Below are 17,194 nucleotides of genomic sequence, written 5' to 3' on the forward strand. Positions count from 1 at the left end.
CACAGTTCAGTCACATCAGTGCCTGCCTTGTCGGCTTCTTGGGGGAAAAGTCATGTGACCAACCAGTTTCATAACTAGGTGCAATGCAGACACACATAGTTTCATTTTTTGAAGCAAAACAAATGGCCCTCAGGAATGAACATTCAGGAATGTTCCAGGACCCTTTCACAGTGCACAGAAATCTTTGCAGCACTAATAGGCATTGCTGCTCTAGAGACACTTCTAACCCTGCTATTTCCAGAGAGCCAAAACAGCAAATGAAGACAAATATATAAAAAGAATATTCTTTCATTGTAAATGTTTCATATAAAGCCAATTGAGACAGATACAATGTCTATGTATATATGAATTTATTTCTAAAATAAAAGCTGGTGAGTGAAATTACCCAGTACAATCGCCTTGCCATTCATCAACTTATAAAGAATGCCTGTCTTTTTTTTCTATGTGTAAGTTCTTCAGGAGTGTGGATTTAGCCACAGATTTTTTTTTTTTTTGGCTTACTACTCATAACAATTAAAGTGCTCACATTTATTCAGTACTCTGCCAGCAGTTTGCAGTTATTTCTCCAAAATTCAATTATAACAAAGGAAAAGCATACACCAGGTTTCTCAACCTCCACCTTGCTGACATTTGGGTCCAGAAAATTCTTTGTTGTGAGGGCCTTTCCTGTGTGCTGGGAGACGCCCAGCCCGATCCCTGGTTTCTACCCACCTGAGGCCTGCAGCACCTCCCCAGCGGTGACAACCAGAAGTGTCTCCTGGTGTTCCAGATGTCCCCAGGGAAGGGGGAGGGCAAAATTGCCCAGCTGATCCACGGAGGGGTGTTGATGGGGACACGCGACTCGATGCACAGTGACTGCCTGGTAATAAAGACTAAATACATGCAGCAATCCATCATACAACAGAAACGCACCCGGAAATGTCTTGAGCTACTCGCTTCCTAACCCACTCAGAATGATTTGGAATAACAAATGTGAAGGCAAGAATAGGGCTAACAGTGATGAGAATATGTGCGGACAAATTACTACCCATCCTGTGGTTTCTTCATAGGCCTGGGATCTGGTTTAGTTCTGGCCAAACCCAAGAGGAGCACGACAATGTCTACATGTTTGAATATCTTTGGCTCCTTCCTGTTCAGGGGCATCTGGGGAGAGCAGTCTGACCCAAGCTCAGGCAGCTCAGGTATCCCTGAGAGGGTCTGACATGCCTTAGCAACTTTACCTTTAAATACAATTGTTGAAATAAAACTATCTTTTTAAAATTATGTATTTATTTATTCATTTTTTGCATGGGCAGGCTCTGATAATTGAACCTGGGTCTCCAGAATGGCAGACAAGAAAACTATATGTTTTTGTTGCGTTTTTTTAAATTAAGCCTAAAATACTCAAGATGTGGAGGTCTCTTTGGACCTACTAGCTGGTTTGCTGATTCCTCATTTATCAAGTGGTACCCGGTGCAGGTACAGAACTGGTTCCCAGATAAAAGACGAGTAGGCTGCCATAAGCTTCAGGGAAGGGAAAGGAGCACTCCATTTACCCAGGGCCCCATTTAGTACTCAGGAATCCAGAATAAATCCAGTTTTTTTTAAACAAAGACCTAATGCTCAGAGACGCTAAGTTATTTACTCAATTTTACAGAGCTAGTGTCAGAGCTGACATTTGGAGCCATATCTGCCTGACTAAAATGTATGCTTTGGGGACACACCTGTAAGCAAATAATTACAATGTAATGGGCTAAGTGCATTTTAAACTATGTGCTTCAGCAACAGCTGAATCATTCAGGATGATTGGGAGTTAGCACCTTTTCATCCCTTGGTGACTCATCCAAATGATCAGCAATCAAAAGATACTGGGAGCCAACCTCGCACACAGACCTGTGCAGAAGTACGAGGCTGCGGCAGTGCTTCTCAAAGCATTGCTTCCAGCCGGCAGCATCAGCTGGACCTGGAACTCACCAGAGAGGCCACCTCTTAGGCCCCACTCCAGACCTATGCAACCAAAATCGCTGGGGATGGAACCTGGAAATTTGTGTTCCAACCAGCCCTCCAGGTTACTCAGATATGAGCTAGAGTTTGCAGAGTGCCGATCAATTCATTACATAACATTCATTACAGAAAGGAAAAATAAACTCCAAACTTATGGCACAAAGCAGAGCTTTCTTAGAGGGGTGCCACAAGTGGGCTACAGATACTGGGACCTTGATCCCTTGGTTCGTGTGGCTGTCTGGCGGGCCAGGGGCAGCCCATGATTTCTGACTATGAGAAGCCCCAGTAATGTGTCCCCAAATGCTGAACATATAGGGTTATTTTCCATAAGAGCCATAATATGAAAACAGTTGGGAGGTTCTGGTACAGACAATAAGCGCAATCAGATTTCAAAGGAGATGGGAAAACACTTTGGATTGTACTACTGGAGTATTAATATGATTAATTAATCACATCTTCTCTTATCTTTTTCATTCCACTACATCCTCTTAGGTGTGGCACCTGAGCTCCATTTAATGGAAACTAAACTGAGTCTCTCCCATACATGGTAGAAAATGTTTTTAGGAATTAGAGAGTATAGATGTACACACACACAAATCTATTTCAGATGGACTGCAGACATAAATGTGAAAACATTTAGAGAAAACAGAACATCTTCATGACCTTGCAGTAGTCAGAGTTTTCTTAAAAGGACACAAAAGGTACTCACCATAAAAAAAAGAAATTGATAAATTGCACTATATTAAAATGTAAAACCTCTGTTCCTCAAAAGACATCTAGAGTGAAAAGGCAAGCCATGGAGTAGAGAAAAGATATGTACACTATACATATGGATCAATAAGAAAAAGACAGAAACAGTAGAAAATTGGGCAATATCTTTGAATAGGCACTTCGTAAAAGAGGACATCCAAATGACCAACAAACACGTGACATGGTGTTCAATGTTGTTGGTGAGCAGGGAAATGAAAACTAAAACCATGATGAGATTCCATTACACACACAAAAGAATGGCTTAAATTTAAAATACTGACAATACTGAATAAGTATAAGGAAGGTGGGCGCACAAATTGGAAAACCACTGTTAGAATTTGCTTGGCAGCATCTACCCAAGCTGAATCCCCTATGGCTTAATCCACTCCTGTGTGGACCCAGAAATGCACACATATATATATCAAAGACGTAAGCTAGACTATAACTAGTAGCTGCCTTTGTAATATCCCTAAATCTGAAACTATTCAAATATCCAACCAGAGTAGAATGGATGAATAAATCATGGTATACTCACACAATGGAATACTATATAGTAATGAGAATCTATGGCTTATATGACAATTTAGATGAATCACATAAAAGTGTGTTGAAAGAAGTCAGATAAAAGAGTGCATGAAGCATGGTTCCATTTATTCGAAGAAAAAAAAACAGGAGAAATTTAAAAGTATGAGAAAGTTAGTAACTAGAAGGGAACACATAGGAGAGCTCTGGGGGTCCAGTAACATTCTACTTCTAGATGAAGATGTTGACTATAAGGATTTGTCCAGTTTCTGAAAATTCATCAAGGTGGATACTTATAAAATAATACTTCTGAAGTGTCTACTACACTTTCATCAAAATTAAAAAAAAAATACAACTGGATCATGCCTCTTCCTCCTTATAATTATTCATACAAGCCAGATGTCTATCCTCTCACTGGGCCTTCACTTTTTGCCTCCAACACTTCCCCATCCTCTGCCGAGACAAACTCTTGGTTTATACTGTCAGGGCCTTAGTTTAGGATTTATTACGTTTTGTCCAGTAGCTAGCACTTAGGCTTGCAATATACAGGCCCCTCTATAAATAACTGATGAAAAACCTAATGAATAGATAAATGAACGACCACAAAATTCTTATAAGCAGCTACTCTTCCAAATAATTCTTCACGATACTGTCAAAGTGATCTCTGAACAACACAAGTCTAATGATGATACTCCTTGCTTACAAACACACACCTCCCCCAAACGGGCTGCTGTCTTTACCCTGGCCCACCTTTTGGCCTCTCACAGGTACATTCTGCTCTGGCCACATGGAAGGAAGAGCAGCTTTCAGTCTCTTTCAACCTTGAAAGCTTACCCACCCTATTTCCTCTTCCTAGAATAATCTTCGCCATTTTGCTAACTTCTATTCCTTCTTTACATTTTAATTTGTCATGGCCTGATTGGGAAACATTCTTTGACCATTCCAGGTCAAATAAAGAGTGCTAGATTCTAGCACCAATGCATATATACCGTTGTATAGCAAAAAAGGCACTGTACTCACTGTATTTGTTTACTTATTGACCAAACACATTATACCAGTATGTAATAGCTTCTTTATTATTACTATTTTTGCAGTTGTGAAAAGAGAACAGAAAAATCAGAGGGTAGTAATATGATTCTAGATAACTGACAACCTGGTAAAGCAAACTATGATTTCATTTCATTAACAGTATGAAAATATTCATAATCTATATATCTTAACGACATACTAACATTATCACTTACTGCTCACTATAACCCTGTGTGGAAGGTACTTTTATTGTCTCCATATTTTATGGATGAGGAAACTGAGGCTCAGTTTTGCAGCCCTTGATGAAATAACGGGTCTAAGGCATCGACCAGTCATGGCTGCTAACATCACGGAAAGGGGGGGTGACCAGATGTGAGGGGTCTCCCAACGGAAGAAGAGGGCATTTAAGAAGTAGTTTTACCAAAAAATATTGAACCGCCATTTATTTCTGCCTCCAGATCCAACTACCAACTTCCAGGAAATTCAGAGAACAGGGCAGCATGCTAAACGCAGCCATGGAGGGCCAGTCTGTGAAACTATACAGTGAAGACCACCCCATTGCTTCAACAAACAATCTGGCAAGAAAAAAAAATGAAAGAGAAAGAGAGAGATGAAGGTCAAATTTATAAATTAAAAGAGACTTAAGATTCAGTTCTAAAGTGTGGACTTTATTTGGATTATGATTAAAAAACATTTCTGAAACAAGTAGAAATATAAGCACTTACTGCATATTTTATGATACTAAAAATGATGGATAATTTTAGCAGTCATCATGATATCATGGTTTTGTTTTTTAAAAAGCCTTATCTTTTAGAGCCGTATACTGAAATATTTACTGATGAATTGACACAATGGCCGGAATTTGACTGAAAATGATATAAGTGGAAGAGATGCAGGTGGGAAGGAAACATGATTTCACTACGGACTGATAACTGTGGAAGACAGGTAATGGGTTCCCTGTTACTCTTCTACCTACTCTTGCAGGTGTTGAAAATTTTTCATAATGAAAAGATAAAAACATTCATTAACAAGCTTTTTCTTTAACTCTCAGAAACATTATAGTATTCCATTTACTCCTTGAAATTGTATTTCCAATCTACTTGCCTATCAGAATTTTATCCTAATCTAATAGAGAGCAATAAAAACCATTTTGCTGATCACCCTTTCATACTTCTCTGTAACAAAACAATTACATAAATGGAAATTTTTAATTTTAATATTTTTCCTGTAATGATACAGCTCTAAGTGTTAGAAAAGTTCTTCAGGGTTTAATGATGACAATTACTGATTAAAATTTTAAAATAAACATTGCAATTGTTAATAAATAATCACCAAAGATAAAAATAAAATTGTACTTACATGTATCTTTTAATGTGACAAATAAGGAAAGTTTGTGGAGATCTGGTTAAGGGAGGCTTCATATTTTTAACTGTTTAGACAAATATATAAAATACAAGCAAATCTCAAAGTAACCTAAGAAGTCTTAAGAATTCTTACAGTTGGAATCTAACGCAGAAATGTTTCTAACAAGGACCCACAGACTAGTTCGCACTTTTTAAATGTATTCTTATTATACTTGGGGCTAAGCAGACGGCTGGGAAGCAGAAGGTCAGGAGGAGGGAAGAGAATGCTACGTCAGAACTGACAAAAGCCACTGATGTGAGGCCTCTCAGCACCAACCTCTTCGAGTCTGGCTTGGGTTAAGGAAGCCTTTGGAACGTCCCAGTTGCCACTCCCTGGCGAGAAGGTCACAGGAGTCTGGTGCCCAGTTTCTGGTGCTCGTGGGAGTGGGAGAGAGGGCCCATTGATGACCCAGGGTCAACCAGAACCACCCAGAACACCTGAAGAGAACAGCATTTTGGAATAAATTTTAACTAAAAATTAAATTCTAGAACAACTGTGTGTCTCCTATAACCTCTTCATTTAAACATACCCTTACAAGAGTTTGCAAAAGCCAATTAAATTTAGAACATGACAGAGACATGAAGCACCAGGGCCAGATAAATAAATGAATAATCAGTAAAAAAGGAGAAGAAAACCAGGGCTTGAAAAGTACTGATAATCAATTTTGGCCATTATATAATAGGATGTTTAAAAATCACCAAAAATTATGACTTCATAAGAAGTATTTGGTTTTCTTTAGGAAAATGAAATGAAATGAGACATTACCTAAATAAAATTTACCTTAATGTTTTAGAGTTGCATAAAATGTGAATATTACTATTGAAAAAAATATTTCAATATGGCAAGTTCACTATTTCACATAAAATTAGACTTCAGTCATTTCCAAGGGTGAGGGTGGGTTGGGGGAAGATAATCCAATAAAGCTTATGTAGATTCATAAGGCAGCAATTCAAGATCTAAATTTACTCTCAATTTCAAAGTGTTAGATGATCTAAACCTAAAAGAAAAAAAAAGATTAAGTAGACAATTCCATTCAACTTTGATTTTCTCTCTTTTGCCACTCAGAAACTATAAGACTCCTTGCTCATAAATGAGAGTAGAAAATGCAAATCACTGCAATGTAGGAAGCAGAAAATGTCAGATTCACAAATTAGGAATTGATCATTATTTATAATCAATTATTATGAGACATTTTTAAATTAAGCCTAAGACTATTTCCCACAAAACCCCTATTTGGTAAACTGCAAATGAAATTAGTGGAAATGCATTTGAATTGACTTACATTAAATGAATGTCAAAAATAAGCCATTAATAATTTTATTACTACTTAGTTCTTCAGAAATTCCATGGAATTTTTTATTACTAAAGTGAAATGATCCACGATGTTACAGAATGCTTTCAAGTGAAACCAGCTTAAAATATAAAACATATCTGTTTTTAAAATATTCTGATGTTCAAAAAACGCTGCAGGAAATGAGAAAATCACGTCAATATGAGTAACATATCCAAAATATTCAGCCCTGAAACTTAAAAAAATAAAGTTTATTGGTATAAATTCATTAAAGAAGAAATAAAAGTTAAAGTTTTGAAAGGAGAACAACATGGATTATAAAACAATCTCCAGCTCTGGAAAACTTTCGGTGCTACATGAGGACACTGTAGAAATGCACTGAGAAAGGCTTAGAATTGGTTCTCCAAGGGCATAAAATCTCCGTCATTCACTTCAAAACGGATCAAATGAGGTAATGGGTATACAGCAGCCTTAAATTGGATGAATTTATGCAAAATTACATTGTTATTATATAACCTTTCTATTTCAAATTTCTGCAAGGGCACAGAAGATCTTCGCAGAGATGCAAGAAGGAAACAAGGGTTAGAGTGGGCTAAAATAAGAGGAATTAATTACAGGTATCCTGGTTAATTGGATATAGTTAAAATATATGGCATAGAAAGCGTGCTTTAGAATGCTGAAGATGAAAACTCCTCACTGTAAGCCACTGACCGCACTGCCTATAAATCATGTTCAAAGTGCCCCTAAATTATTTTACCACATTTTGGGATCAACCTTGACCTAGGTCAGTGCTAGTGAAAAGAGAAGGCTGAAGTGATTTCTTGGGATGTGGACCAGAGACCAGAGAAGCGACCTCAAGTCCCCCACAGGAGGTGGACAGGTTCCATACTGTAGACACGTTGCAGGACAATAGCTGAACGGGCTCTGCAGTGGGGCCCAGAAGGCCAGCAGCTGCTTGATAGGAAGCTGGACACTTTCTATTGCACATCACGATACTCTTTTCTTCTTTCCCAATTAACACTCATTTCCAAGTATGTTGATATGAATGGCCATGTCGTCTATATTTCTGTATACTGACACATTCCTTCACCTCACCTTGGCCACTCCTCTCTCACCTCACCAACTTCTCCCCCTAAACCCACATTCTCCCATGTGAATGCTGCTTGCCTCTCATCTGCAAGAAAGCAAAGGAAGGCATTCAGAACAGTACCTCTCAGTGAGCTCTATAACCATAGGAGGATACACAATCATCTCTGACCTCTGAAAGTTTCCTACATGATAAATAGTTCTACCTTCTGGATTGCACCAGAATCCAGAATTTGCTGGGTAACCAGTTACTCAAACAAGGAATTTTCCTAAACTTACCACTAGCTGGAATAAACCAAAGACCTTGAAGAAGGTATAGTATTACCTCTGTCACATTCCACCACTCGCAACCTGTGTGATCTTGAACAACTTAACTCTCTAAACCTAGATATTAGTCATATCTGCCCCTTAGACTTGTAAGTATTAACTAAGATAACCATGTAAAGCTCTCAGCACCATCTGGGCACAGAGAAATCTTGGCAGCTACTGGTTTGTTGTGGATGTTATAGTTGTCATTGTCATCATATGCATAGTAGATAATGCTTTTTAAATGTCTCTGCACTCTAATTAGCCCATTTGCCACAAGCATTGCTTCATAGTTACATGGAAAGTAATCCAAGTGTTAAGAATCTATAAAATTACTCTGGCTGTACGCCTTATAAGTGATGGCTGAGATGAACAGATTTTAAATATTCCAATGAAAGGAAAGAACTTCTATAAAATTTCAGAACATTGAGCACAAGTCTTACAAGAAGGAGAGAAATTCCCAAGACTCTAGGCTGGGCAAGTGAGTATCTTGTGAGAGATTTCTTTAGTTGCTGGTATATTCACATCACTAGAGTGCTCTTAATTTGGACATTTTGTAACCCATCCTTACCCAGAAGTGTTCACTTTGGTCTGCTGTCATGTCCTTACCATCTTTCAGATACAAGATCTTCTTTTCTACTCATCACTTGCCTTGCCCCACCATAGCCTCTTTCCTCAACCTTACTTTTTCCTTCAGTTATCATTAACAAGCAAACTTCTCAAAGCTTACCCTTGTCATTCTGTGTTTCTCACCTGGTACTCACTTCTTCATCTCTTGCAATCTGGCTTCTTACCCTATCACTCTATAGAAAATATTCTCTCCGTGACTCTTAGCTGTGGACTTCTGTTTGCCAAATTTGAAGGTCTGTTCTCAGTTCTAGTAATCCACGAATGCTTTAAAGAATGTAAAAGGAGGGTGCACAGGTGGTTCAGTGGTAGAATGTTTGTTTTCCATGAGGAAGACTTGGGTTCAATTCTTGGGCCATGCAGCGCCCTGCCCCCCCACACACACACAAAAAAAGAGTCTAATAGGAATCTCTCCTTCCCGTTTTTGTGAAACAATCCTTCCTTGGATTCTGTGATCCTGGTCTCTCCTGGTTCCTCTACTGTCTATTGGTAACTTCTCCCCTCCCTACTCCTCTTTCTCTACAAACCCCAGTTGTAGACATTAGGCATTTCTCACGGTGCCATCTTTAATCCACCACTTTTTCCTTACTCTCCCCTATAACTAGCTGCCATCTCAATTTTGAAGACCCAAACTGTCAAATCTTCATCAGTTCCCCAAAACTCTAGACTTATATATTTAGATCACCCTGGAAGTCTTCTGGTACCTCAAGATGGGCATGTTCCTCCACCTAGATATATACTCCCCTTTTGTGCTTTATTTTTTAATTAACAGTACCTCCATTAATGTTTCAATTGGAGCAATCTCAACATTATCTTTGATTTTTACATGTGTTCCAATTCTTCATAAAATCAGCCACCAGACTCCATTGTGTCTACAATGTCACATTTTCTATTATCTGGTTCTTTTGTCCTAAAAAACTTGCATTGAACCCCTACTGCTCCTAGAAAACAATAAAAATTCTTTAGAATTATATTAAAAGATTACTACTACCTGGAAATGATCTTTTCTTTTTTGTTTTTTACTCTGATCCTATTATCTTCCTTCATCAAGTCTTTGTTCCTTCTACTATTAGCCATTTCCTGGCCACATCCAATAGTTTCAAGATTTTGAATCTTTGCTTGTGATGCTGTCTCAACCTGGAATGTTTTTCCTTCTTTCCATTGAGTAAAATCCTATCTATCTTTCAAGTTCGAATACCATCTTTTCTGTGCAGTCTTTTTGCCATTGACTCACTGAATTAATCACTCTCTATATTGTGGTCACACAGGAGTTCATGTAGCACTTATTTAAAGAATTTAGGACATGTCTCCTTCTATAGGTTAAACTGTGTCTGCCCAAAAGATATGTTGAAGCCCCAACACGCCAGTACCTCAGAATGTGACCTTAGATAGAAATAGGGTTGTTGCAGATATAACCAGTTAAAGTGAAGTCATACTGCAGTTGGGTGGGCCCTTGATCCAATATGACATTCTTCTAAGAAAAAGTGACATAGAGACACAGGTAAACCTGGGAGAGGCCACGTGAAGATGGAGGCAGAGATTGGAGCGATGAGCCACAAGCAAGGAATGCCAGGGATGGCCAGAAAATGCCAAAAGCTGGAACAGGCAATGAAGGATTCCCCCCAGCAGGTTTCAGAGAGAGCATGGCCATGCCTTCACCTTCAGTTTGGACTTCTGGCTTCCAGAATTGTAAGGCAATAGATTCCTGTTATTTGAAGCCACCCAATTTGTGGTACTTTATAACGGCAGCCCTAGGAAATGAATACATCTCCTTAAAATATTCTCTGCCTGAGTTTCAGACTCGTACTCAATTGTGTAATAAACATCTCCACTGGTTTGTCCCTCAGTCCCTCAAATTCAGTACATTTCCACCTTCTGACTGGACTTGACCTTCCTACCCCACTTGCTCCCCATCAGAGCATGGCACAGCCATCCACTTGGATACCCAAGCCAGGAACTGGGTCTTCCTTAATTCTCCCTTCTCTTAATCTCTCACCCTGTCTTGTTGGCCCCAGCATCTAACTACCGAGTAGATGTACATGTCTCTCATTATTAATCAACTAGTTCAAACCATCCAGTTTTATTCTTAGTTTCCTTCACTCAATCAATGTGAATTGCTAATTGAAAATTATCAAGCCCCTGTTAAGAAACATAGAATCAAGCTGTACAATCCCTATGTCTCAATTAACATTTAGAGTTTTGTCTTCCCTTCTGCTGTCACTATAATCAAGCCTTTTGGCAGTGTCATAGAAAATATTTTTTCATTAAATTAAACTAAAATTTAATTTAGTGGTCTAATAGTTTCAGACATTTGTGTAACTTATTTATAATAAAAGCTAAGAAATCATCAAATTTTATTGGCTACTTTCTTTTTTCAATCAATCTCTAGAAACGGTTTAGAGAAAGTAAACGTTATTTTTATGTGTTTCAACTTCAATCAATTAAGAAAAAACAGTATAAAATGGAGACATCTAAAAATAAATAACATATTAAAACTTCCCTTATACTTTCTTTTTAAGGTATTTAAATTTGAGTTTAGTTGAAAATACAAAGTAATTTATTTATGAACACTCATCAGGGCCAAAACTAAATGTGCTAATTTTATTCACCTGAATAATGGTGTCTTTGCATTAAAAAACTCAAGAGAAAAACTTGAGTCATGGGACTAATCACTTCAATTTACTTTTCTTTATTTTCCTATCTTCTGCCTATTTTGCTAGTTCTTGTTATTTGCATGGAGCCCCTCAGAAAGTTACCAGACGGAAACTGTGAAATATCGTAGCACTTCCTGTTCAGGTCATAAAACTCATTTTCGAGGTCATTCTGTACTTTTGGAACATTGCTAAAAACAAAACAAAACAAAAGGATCAATAACCTTGCACATAATGAGTTAACTTTGTGCTAAGCAAGGAGTTGCTGTGACGTTAAGTAAAAATATTGCTCATTAAAAGTATTCTTTTAAATTTTCAAATAATTTAAAATAATCATAAGAATAATTTTATCTGATATTATAAACCGCCGTTGATGAAAATAGTGTGCAAAATTATTATCACTTTTTAAAGACTCACACAGGCTCATTTTGCGCTGGGGAAATCATTTGAACCATACAGAAAAGAGTGACAGTAAATCCCTGTGGAAGGCATGTGATTGTGTGACATGTTTATGACCTGTCAGAGAATTTGCCAGCAGTAGATGGAGCTGCCTATTTGGAGTGAAAGATTCAAGAGAACGATCTCAGATAAGCCCGACTGATACAAGAGAAGCAGAGCTTAGAAAAATATCAAATGTAAACTGAAAAATTTCTCTATTGTATTCCTAGCTCATGGAGTGATAATAGGCACTCCACAAATATTTGAATGAACAAAAGCAAGGAGGCCAAGCTGGCTTAGGGGGCATTAATATAAAGCTGGGGGTACTGATGATTTCATTACCTAAGATCTGGGGCCTCCACTAGGAGAAGAAATCCCAAATAATTTATTAGGAGAGGATTTCTTTGAATTTGGAGAAATTGTGAGATATTTTATTTAGTTTGTTACATCCAATGAAAAGGTTTAGCAAAATTCCAGAGTATAGAGTATATGGCATATATAGTTGGTTATCTGTGAGTTGTAGGTTATGGTAAAATTGTATTTGAAATCTAAAAGGCATTTAAAAGTGTGCTAGGAACTCAGCATTCCTCTGTTGTAAACTTTGTCAAATACAATAAAGGATCATGGCCTAAAAGCAACTTCCCATAGAAAAATGGCCTATAAACTTTATTTACACATTGGAACCTCAATATATAAATAATAAAATGTAATTTTGGAACAAATGATAAAATGGAATTTGGGAGTCCAACCAACTATGTCTTTCTTTACACCCCACACAATGCAATGATGAGCCCTGAGTTCTGAGGAATAAAGTTTGAAACCCATTGCACTAGGGGATTCTATGAAGACACCTAAAAGCAAGAACATCTTTGGAAGGGAGTGATGAGAGTTGGATGGTATAATACTATAGCTTCCACTTACTGAGCATCTTCTATATCTACGTATTTCACAGAGTTTATCTCTTTGGTATTGAATGAAGTTTTTATGCCTCCTAGAAATACAAGAAAGCCGAGGCTTAGAGATGTTAACTTGCCCAAAATCACTCAAATGCTGAGTGCACTTTGAACTCTACCAAACTGCTTCCAGTGAGATTCACCAAAGGACCAGGCACCTCTCAGCACATGGGCTGGGGTGCTCTCATACGAGTCACTACTGTTGAACAAGGTTGCATGATCCTGGGAGGAAAAAGGTACATACAAGCAGGTAGGTCTCCCAGAAGGAATCAGCACCTGGCGTGGACAACAGGCGACAACTTCACGGCCACCTGGCCTCCAGGACACAGAGTCCATCAATGTGAGCAGAACCTCCCTGTGGGGCCAACTCTGAAATCAAGCATACAACAATCCCTTTGTGCTGGTTTGAAACTGTAGTGTACCCCAGAAAAGCCATTCTTTAATCCTTATTCAATATTGTTGGGTGGGATCTTTTTCATTAAGCTGTTCCCATGGAGATGGAACCTGCCCAATGTGAGTGGGATCTTTTTATTACACAGTTTCTGTGGAGATGTGTCTGCACCCATTCGAGGTGGGGTTGCTTACTGGAGTCCTTTAAGAGGGAACCATTTTGGAAAAAACTTCAGAGCTGACACACAGAGAAACATTTCGAGATGCAGAAAGAAAATGCCCCCGGGAAGCTGTTTGAAACCAGAAGCCAAAGGACCAGCAGATGCCAGCCACATGCCTTCCCAAATGGGTCTCTCTTGAGTCAAAATATCTTTTTCTGGATGCCTTAAGCTGCACATTTGTATGGCCTTAGAACTGTAAACTTGTAACTTAATAAATTTCCTTTATAAAAGCCAATCCATTTCTGGTATATTGTATTTCCAGCAGCATTAGCAAACTAAAACACCCTCCCAAAGTCCCAGACTGAACACAGCATTGATATCACATTGACCAGTAAAATGTATTAAAAGTTAACATCAAGAAAATCCAAATCTAGGATTTACTCAACCTCTAACCCCTCAGCCCATCCCAAAACTCACAATTTTTGCTCACAGAACCTGGTAGTCTTTGGCTATGTTCGAAGTCAAAGGGTGAAGCTTTAAGGAAGAGGGCTCTAAGAGACACAGCATTTGGTCACACTCACGGCCCCCCCAAGGAGACCCCAAAGGACTTGGTGTGAGGTCCCCAGCAGAGTGAATAAATGATAAACACAAAAAGACAGAAATACTTTGGGAAGCTGTATTAATCAAGACACCAGAATATCCAAGGTTAGCTGCTCATCTCAAAGGACACTTAAGAACTGGTAATGAAAGAGCCACAATCCTTTCTGGAACTCTAACTTTTAGTGTAGAAGCAGAGCAGACAGCTCCATCCCTTCTGGTCTCAAATGTCAATTTAGCAAGACATTCACTGGGCATCCATTTAGAACTGTAAATCCCCAAACCCCACCAATTCTCTACTCACCTTGTTTCTATGATGGCTTAAATTATATACCCAAGGGGGAAAACAAAAGAAAAAAAATTTGTTCTTAATCAATTCCAATTCTGTGGGTATGAGCCCACTGTAAATAGGATTTTAGAAGATGTTACTTGTAGTTAGATGGGTCTTAACCCTGCTACGGAGGATTTATATACGAGAAAGCCAAGGGGAGGAGCCAGAAGCTCTAAGTCAACACCGCCCAGAAAAGAACAGAACAGCGCCCTGTGGTGGAGAACCCGATAACCCAAGCACTGTTGGCTGGCCAGAAGCAAGCCTTCCGGCCTCTGAAACTGTGAGCCAAGGCATTCCCATTGTGGAAGGCCCCCCCCCACCCCACCCCCGGCATGGTGCCTTTGTTACAGTAGCTCAGAAACTAAGGATCTGACGTCAACAGATCCTCTGCTGCCATACCAAAAGTGATGGCAATAGTTTGCTCAAACCATTTACACACAGTAGGAAACAAAAACAAATGCACCTCAGAAGGGTAAGGGCTCTGGCTTAATTTTTTTCCCCAACGAACCTGTTACCATTAAGCATGTAACACATTTTATCTATTTTTATTGTGGTTAATCCCACTAGTATAATTTCCACAAACTGCAGAGTTTAAGCAGGGGGTGGATGGTGGGTGGGGAGTGGGGGGGGGTGTTATTTTGTTTTTTAACAGTTGCACTCCCACACCCAGAATAGAACCGGGCAATTTAGATGCCTTTATTTGTTGAATTGAGTGAATAAACTAACACTTGGCCTTGGATGCCAGCACTGGGACTGGATTAGGAAGGTGAATCAGGAGCCCAGGTCATGAGGAAGTGAAGCAGTAGCAGCCCCGGGGGAGGCAATTGTGATGCAGTAAAAAGGACTTCCACGCAAACCCCTTACAGTTTAAAGCCTTCCTGCTGTGCTTCCCCGACCTTTTTGCAGTAGCTTTCATAGTTCGTGTTTGACACATTACACTGGGGCACTGTCTACCGCCAGCAAGAAGAGGGCTCAAGACAGAACACTGGCCAGTAGGACCGACAGAGTTGTAATTCCAGTACACACAGATGGAAACTTGGGGAAAATAGCTTTGTGATTGGAAATAGAAATCTTGGTTTTTTTTCCTATAATTGAGGGTGACCAGTTGGGCATGCAGTGCAATCGTTAAACAGATAGCTCCTGCACACATTTCATAGAGGTCCTGACGTCAACAGATCCTCTGCTGCCATACCAAAAGTGATGGCAATAGTTTGCTCAAACCATTTACACACAGTAGGAAACAAAAACAAATGTACCTCAGAAGGGTAAGGGCTCTGCCTAGGATTCCCATGACAAATTTTCCAAAATCAACAGCTGAAATGTTATTAAAACTCACATTGCATTTCCATGGCATGACTCAGGGACTCTACGTTTCCTGCCTACGTTTCCATTAGCTCTGGGCCTCGCTGGGAGCTTGGCTTTCATGTGTAGAGATGCCAGATACTTCTAGCTCAGCTCCACGCAGACCATAAAAATTGTTCAGAGACTGTACATGTGTGTATAAATTCAGAAGTTGATTTATTTCTCAGTGTCATCCACTCTTGTGACTGTACCTGCCACTCAAAAAATATCAGAACTCTATCACATCAGATTGCCCTTGATATCACTTAAAACTTGGGAAATTTGGAAGAACTTGTCTTTTACATTGGAGAACTGTTAAGAAAGTGATGACAAATAAGAGACCCTCATATGGAGTACCACTTGAGAACTCTCCAGAAAAAATGACAAAAATTTACAAAGGGGCAGCATGACCTCAAGTTAAAGAACTGAAAAGCTTGGGCACTTTCATTATGTGGATTACTTACTTTCTTATTGGTCTCGAGTAAATATTTGTGTTTCAGTTTTCCCATCTCCTAAACAGGATAGAAATGCTTGACATGGATATATTACCCTTAAATAAAGCTGGCATGAAGGAGAATAGCTATGCACAGTCTTTAAATTGTTTTCCATTGTTCTCTGTCTTCTACACTTCTCCTATAATGAATGACTTAAATTAATTCTCATCTTAGGCTAACTTTACCTTTATATTTAATATTGGTTTTTTGTTTGTTTCAGACAAAAAAACATATTTTTCTTTTTCTGAACTGATGCAAATGTTCCAAGAAATGATCATGATGATGAATATACAACTATGTGATGATATTGTGAATTACTGATTATATATGTAGAATGGAATGATCATATGGTAAGAACGCTTGTGTTTGTATGTTGGTATGTTTAATAAATAAAATATATTAGAAAAAAAATAATGAAATAAAAATTTTTAAAAAATCCACAGAACTGTACAATGCAAAGAATGACCCCAAATGTAAAGTATGGAATATATTTAATAGCATAATTATAACACTATTATTTCTCCAATTCTAACAAAAGTACCATACTAATGCAAAATGTTAATAATAGGGAAAACTGGCAGGGGGTGGGGAGTGGTATATGGCAACTCTGTACTTTCTGCATGATTTTCTGTAAACCTACAACTGTTCTGAAAAAATAAGTGAATTAAACACGAAAAAAACATTCAGCCGTCTCTGTATTTTTAATTTAAAAATCTTTTGGCAGTATATTAGCATAAAAAAGAATACATAATTTTGAAGCAAGTTATAAAATAAAAAATTACAATAGCATATGAATACACTTTCATCTGATATAATACATTTTTTTATAATTATTTAAAT

This window comes from Tamandua tetradactyla, chromosome 4 (assembly GCF_023851605.1).
Source record: "Tamandua tetradactyla isolate mTamTet1 chromosome 4, mTamTet1.pri, whole genome shotgun sequence".
In the NCBI taxonomy this organism is placed as follows: domain Eukaryota; kingdom Metazoa; phylum Chordata; class Mammalia; order Pilosa; family Myrmecophagidae; genus Tamandua; species Tamandua tetradactyla.